This window comes from Rutilus rutilus (genome assembly GCF_951802725.1).
Source record: "Rutilus rutilus genome assembly, chromosome: 22".
Lineage (NCBI taxonomy): Eukaryota > Metazoa > Chordata > Actinopteri > Cypriniformes > Leuciscidae > Rutilus > Rutilus rutilus.
Window position 1 is genome coordinate 19,102,735 of NC_140227.1, and position 7,049 is coordinate 19,109,783.

Consider the following 7,049-nt stretch of genomic DNA (forward strand, 5'->3'; position numbering starts at 1 on the left):
AGAACGCAGTCTTCACCGTCTAAGATTGCGAAGGACTTTACATGCAAATGGCACTTGAATAACAGTTGATGTACTTTGTGACACTAGAATCCAGTAGCAATTACTCAGCATTATGGTTTACTTCAATTACCAGTATTTCACAATAAAACGCAGTTCAACGAAAACCAAAAAAAAAGCAGGCAAGCACTTGCTTGTTGTGCTTATCCAGTATTATTTACCACACTAATAAGGGATGGCTTATAGGGACTCAAACACAACAGGAATCATTTCAAGTTCTGTTCAAGTAATTTTTTTTTTTTTTTTATGTTGGAGGATCTTTGACGTACCTGGTCACGCGAGACCTGTGTATTCATTTCATACACACCTTCGAAACACCTACAAAGAAATAAAACCAAAAATAATGCTACCTCCTTTTGAAAACGATTCACAAAATAGATAGGCCAATGAAAGTCACCTGTAGTCATTCAAAAGGTTTGAATCCCTTCTAGTTTTTCATTCATCCACAAAATAATAATAATAAAAAAAACGTGCGTTGTCGGAAAAACCAAAATACGATTCTTGTTGCATAGCTGTGAACGGAGCTTGTCGATTCCTCTCGATTCCAAATTCATTAGCATGAATGGTCACAAATAAACGAGACACAACGGGGGAAAAAGACGACTACCTCTCCACCCCCTCCTGAAGAAAAAAAAATAGAAAAAAAAATGCTGAGTCCTGTTAAGTATGAAGCATTAAGTCGTCAACATATTTAAAAGGGTCTACTCCAAATCACATATTCCCCACTTTAAGTGATCTATTAGCATAGTGTCTATGTACAGGTCCTCTGTGCGGAGGCTTAATTGTGTGTTCTAATTCCACATGCATAATGAGAGGCCAGGCCAATGAGAGCCATCGAGCTGGCCGGTCATTAGAGCGTACTCAATGGGCCAGTCAGTTGGGTGTCAGAAATGATGATAGGCAGAATGCATTAACGCAGGCCACTCTTGCACGGACCCCGCTTCCCAATTAATGCAAAGTGTAGCTTCGTGACGGCTGTGGAAAAAATAGCACACACACACACACACACACACACACACCATCCCAGAGAGATCATCACGCTCCTAGTAAAACAGGCCTTTATTTTTACCGCACGACAAAACCAAAATATCCAAAGAGAAGCATCAAGCTTGTGCTACAAGAACTGAGGATTGCGGAGGAATTGAAAAACTCTCACAAATGAATTGCTGCATTCACGAAATGGACTACAATTGTGCTTTAAGGTACATGTGTAAACAAAGCTGTTTTGTAAGATGTGGACTGAAACACATCAGTGGTGATCGCCATGACTCCTTTGTTACTTTTACGCGAGTTGTAATGATGTATTATTGTATATTACCGTTCGGCTTAGCTGCTCTCAAGGGCATTCCCTCTTTTTCGTGTTTCATTTACTTGTTTTCTTTTGGCTTTTATTTTTCCACACCTGTTTTTTAGCTATTGTAAAGTTTTGAGCTCAGAATTCCTATACTGTATTGCTTATGCTAAAAGTGTATGTATTTATCATATTATGTGCTGCAGGTATCATGGTTAATTTTTGTTTTCCTTTTTTTCCCCCCGGTTTTTCTGTCATAAAACGTCTGGGACGATGATTCCTTTTTTTTTTCTTCTTTTTTTTTCTTTTTTTTGTGTATTGTCTCTCGAAAAAAGACAGATTAAGAGTTAGATAAGTGGTTTAGGTAACACACCTGTTTGTATATTTATCTTAGCTAGGTCTATTTTGATACTTTTTGTCTCTGTAGTGCATTTATGCATTTTTAAGGAAAAAAGAGAGAAAACAAACTAAAAAGTTGAACTCATTGTGAAATGATACCTCAGAAGGACTTTTCTCAGAAGACAGGACCAAAACTTCAGAAAAACAGTGAAAGAGAAAAAGAAAAAAAAATGTGTAGCCCTCTCTTGCTTATAAGAAAGAGCAACTTTAAGGTGTTTTTTTGTTAATTATTGGTCCTTTAGGTGCCAATATGTGTACAGACTCCCTTTAAAGTCAACTCATATTTACCATGAGCACTCAAAGCTGTCTCTCATAAGGCAATAGCGCTCCAGATCTGTACAGAAAGTCTCTGAGAAAGTGCATGGATCGGCTCTCTTCAGCATAACTGGGTGATGATGTCGATTGAGAGCGTCTTCCTTATATTTTCAGACTTTCCTGCACCCTCATGGCACGTGATGTCATGCAAGCTATTTTCGACCACTGTTTGCCATTCGCTGTGAACTTGGTGTGGCTTTTCCACTGTAGCATACCAAATAAGATTGTGAAAAAGGCTTTTAGAAATGCAGTTCATTTTCAGTGACCACCAAAGGGATTGTGGATAGACTTTTGTATTCTAAATCGATCAAGTCTGCCACAACTGTAACCAAACTAATGGCTGACGTAGGTGACGGCGGTATTTTACATTTCACGGTTATCCACCCTACAACCCCAGAGCTCCATTGCCCGGTTATGAATAGCTTTGAGATGCCGCTCTCTAAGTAAAGGACCCCTACAGGGGAGCTTTTGCCTGATGGTATTAACTTCTTCGGCCAATCAAATGGAACTACCACTTCGACTCTCCTCTCATTGTATTTTTACGAATGTGTGTACATTTTCAGCAGTGACTTCTATGTACTTTAGTTTCATTTTAACTTGTTTACTTCTCTTTTTTTTTTTTTTTTTTTTACATTTGTTTTGCTTTTTCAGATGAGACTTGGGGGAAGAATAGGTGGTGTATTTTGAAATGGTATAGAAAAAAAAAGGCAACTAGCCATCCACCTTTGTCATTCTAACCCCCGGTGACCATGTTTATGCCAGTCACTGCCGTTTTTCTTCATGCTGTATAAAAAAACACATATATCTGTGTATTTGTAACCTGAATCTTCTTGTGTCTGTTCATGCAGACAATAAAAAACTGTACAGTAGGTCTAGTTGCATGTAATCTGTACTAATTATTGACAATGGCATTATAAAATGCAATAAAAATACTTATTACACTGTCTAAGGCTGTGCATTGCTATTTTTATTAACACTTTAATTAAAATTAACATATTAATGTGGTTTTGTAAATAACCCTCTGATTCATGATTTAAGTCATTTTGTTTTAGTCAATCTTATTTTAATTTTTTTTTGTCTCTCTATAATGCATATTGTTATATTTGTTTACAACATAAATGCACTGATGTTCACATTAAAGGGTTAGTTCATTCAAAAATGAAAATTCTGTCATTATTAACTCACCCTGAACACAAAAGATTTGCTGAACACAAAAGAAGATTTTTTTGAAGAATGTTGGTAACCAAAGATTTGATGGACCCCATTGACTTCCATAGTATGGGGGAAAAAAATGGAACAACTTTGTTTGGAATAATTAAGGGCGAGTTAAACATTTTTGAGTGAACTATCCCTTTAAGTATTATATTATTATGATGATGATTATTATTATTATTATTATTATTAATTATCCACAGTATTGTTTAATGAAAATATCCTCTAAAAAAAAAGGAAATTCCCACTGAAATATCCAGTTAATAACAAATACACTATTTGATTCATTATGTTCAGTACAGTAGACTGACAAATTTTAATTTATGGCAAGTAAATCGCAAAAAAAATTTACAAAAATTTACGGCCATTTTGAATTTAGCATATAAATGTCACATAAAAAAAACACAATGACATAAATAGGACAGCCATAAAAATGATGGGAAAGGGTCAAACGTGATCACACATGACTGTTTAGATTTAAATAATACACTAAATGGTTAAAAAGTTATTTTTCTCGTCATGCATCAGAAAGTCAATATCTAATTCACTTTAAAACATGCAAACACCCTTGCCAGCATTTGGCAGTTTGCAATAAGACAAGAGGTTGTGTGGCTCTGCTGGAGCTTGTGTGTATGGTGTTTCTCTATAACACACACACACACACACACACACACATCTACAAAAAGTTGTGTGAGGTGTACAAAATGTGCTCTCAATTAAGAGCAAGCAAGGGAAGTGGCTTCCCCTAAATCATGCAAAATGCATGTGACACTTGGGCACATTGACTTTGGTGTAAAGCGGGTGATTGAACCAAAAAGCAGGGAACTCAACTTCAGGGAAGTGGAATGTCTACAGAGCACTTGCCTTTCCAACTAACTCAGGAATGGGAACATCATGGCCCTGTCCATTTGATGATATTTTGGGGGGAATGGAGGACAAGATATATGGGACACAGTACTTCAGTGGTTGTGTCTTTCTGTGCTTCCTCTATACGCTGAGTAATAGGCTAATGTTTGCAATTACCTCTTTGTGTAATAGCTTGATTATATAATTTATTGCCCATATTTAATATGAGCACAAACCTTCTCTCAAACTTTGTCAGGTAAGCAGTAGACACTGATGTACTTATTTGACCTAGAAATAGTGCTGAATCTTAAAAACAACAACATTATGACTAGCATTAACTGACTAGCATAAAAAAGATTGTTGCTGTTGCTGATGCATTGTTGTCTACTAGCTCTGCAGTCTCCGACTGAGAGTGTGGCATTACATCAGGTTTGTTCTGACCAGCAGGCTGACAACATTAATAGTCATGTGTTACAGAAGTGTGTCCATGTGATAGTCTTGTTGTTGTGTTACAGACTCTGTCCACCAGGAGGGGTAAATAAACCAGCCAAAAACTGAATGGGACAGAATGAAAAAAAAAAGAAAAGAAAAAGAAAATAACAGGACAGGCCCAGTCAGAGAGCCCTTTCAGTCTTCTGAGAAAATCTCTCACTGACAGACAGGGTGGAGAGTGTTATTCCAACCCATTTAGACCGGGATCAGGTTCCCCCCCTCTGCGTTTCGTTTGAAATCTGCCCTGAAAGCTTATCTTTAAAACGCACAGGCCCCCGTTTTGAAGAGGTGTTGTCGCAATATTGAGAGAAAAGATGGAAAAAGTGGTCGCTTTCGGGAAAGTTCGATTTTTATTTGATTAAAGTGTTTTGAGATTCTCTCCCGGAGTTTGACAGGCAGGAAACTTACACTGGCCACTCAGTTTGGTAAAAGTTTTGGAAAAATGTGTTGTCTTCTGTTGAAACAGCATTAAACTCAGGTAAACTCAGGTACTTTCTGACTGACTGACTCAAGAAAAGTCTGACTGATACTGTTTGCACAGTGACCTACTACTGAGTGTCAAAATACGCCATCCGCGTATCCACTTATCCACCTAGATAAATGATAAATCACATAAACACTCATTTAAGTATATCCTGCACCCTCCAATGCTACATAATGAGTCTAATTAAGATGACTCTGACAGAATACCTCAGCCCGGACCGCTGGCTTACAGAAGGCCACGGACAGGAGAACAAAGGCATCTTTGTGAGTGATTAGAAACACATTTTCATCCCTCTCTCCTTCACCGCCCGTGCCAAAATGTTCAGTTCCGCTACAAACAATCAGTGTCAAACGTTTAAAATAACATCCAAGAGAAAAACACTGTTGGACATGAGTAATGTGCCTCGATGTTTCTTACCGTTATCTTGGAGAGGTTCTCGTAAATTAGCATTATTATAACAATGCTACTGTCATTTTTTTTTACATGAAACATAAAAACTTTAATAAACCATAACACATATTTCATTCTCTCAATCTATCTGTTTCACACTTAAAATTTCTCAGACCTTTTTAGCTCCTCCTTGTTTGTTTCTTATCACAAATGTTTGGCCAAATACCAACACTTGGACATATCAGACTGCTTTAAGATTATTTGATGAATCACTAGTACAAAGTATTATGGGAAGTCATTTACTTAGTCAGCACTTCAGTTTTTATCCAGGTTCCAGCAGTTGACCTACAGTAGATATGGTTATAATGTACAATGACCTATAATCATGGAATGATGCATTAGTCAAGCACTTAAAGGGATAGTTCACCCAAAAATGAAAATTCTGTTATTACTCAACCTCACGTCATTCCGAACCCGTAAGACTTTCGTTCATCTTCAGAACACAATTGAAGATCAATGAAATCTGAGCTTTCTGTCCCTCCATTGACAGTCTACGCAACTACCATTAAGTCCCAGGAAGGTAGTAAAGACATCACAAAAGTAATCCATGTGACTCCAATGGTTTAACCTCAATTTTATGAAGCACTGCGAATGCTTTGTTTGATAAAAAAAAAAAAAAAAAAATGTACCACTTACAAAATATTAATCCCCAATGCGTGTTCACGAGAGCACCACAACTCATTCTCGGTGTGTTGACGCGCAAGTCTGAAACGAGAGCAGATGATATATGAACGTGCATTGGAAATGAATATTTTGTGTATAAAGTGGCAAAATGAGGTGAGTCGCATGGATTACTTTAATGATGTCTTTGCTGGAAAGTGGTAGTTGCGTAGGCTGTCAAGGGAGGGACAGAAATCTCTCAGATTTCATTAAAAATATCTTCATATGTGTTTCGAAGATGAATGAATGTCTTATGGGTTTTAAACGACATGAGGGTGATTAAATGATGACAGAATTTTTTTTTTTGGGTGAACTATCTCTTTAAAGGAATAGTTCACCAAAAATGGAAAATTCTGTCATTACCCCATAACATTCAAAACCTGTATCTGTATGACTTTCTTTCTTTTACAGAACACTGAATGTCCGAATAATGAAAGTCAATGGGGTCCAAAACAACACTGATGAACCCCATTGACTTTCACTCTATGGACATTTTTCAAAATATCTTCTTTTGACAATCAAAACCGATCAGAGAAATACATTTTTTTGGCTGAGCTATCCCTTTAACAATTCATGCTTGGACAAGCACTGTTAGACCCAATCTGGGCCACATTTAAGCATGCAAAGCATAAAATCTCATGTCTCCATGGGACCATGCAGTAGATTAAGGCCTTCAGGACCACAACAATCTTAGACCATAGAGAGAAGAAACTAAGCAGAGTGGCACTTGGTAAATGTCAGGTTAATTACCAAGACACAAACCTGAAGGGTTGAATATCATTGACCGGTCAACAAACATTGGCAGAGGATAATGAGAGTCTGACGCTGTCTTAGGAGTGCTAT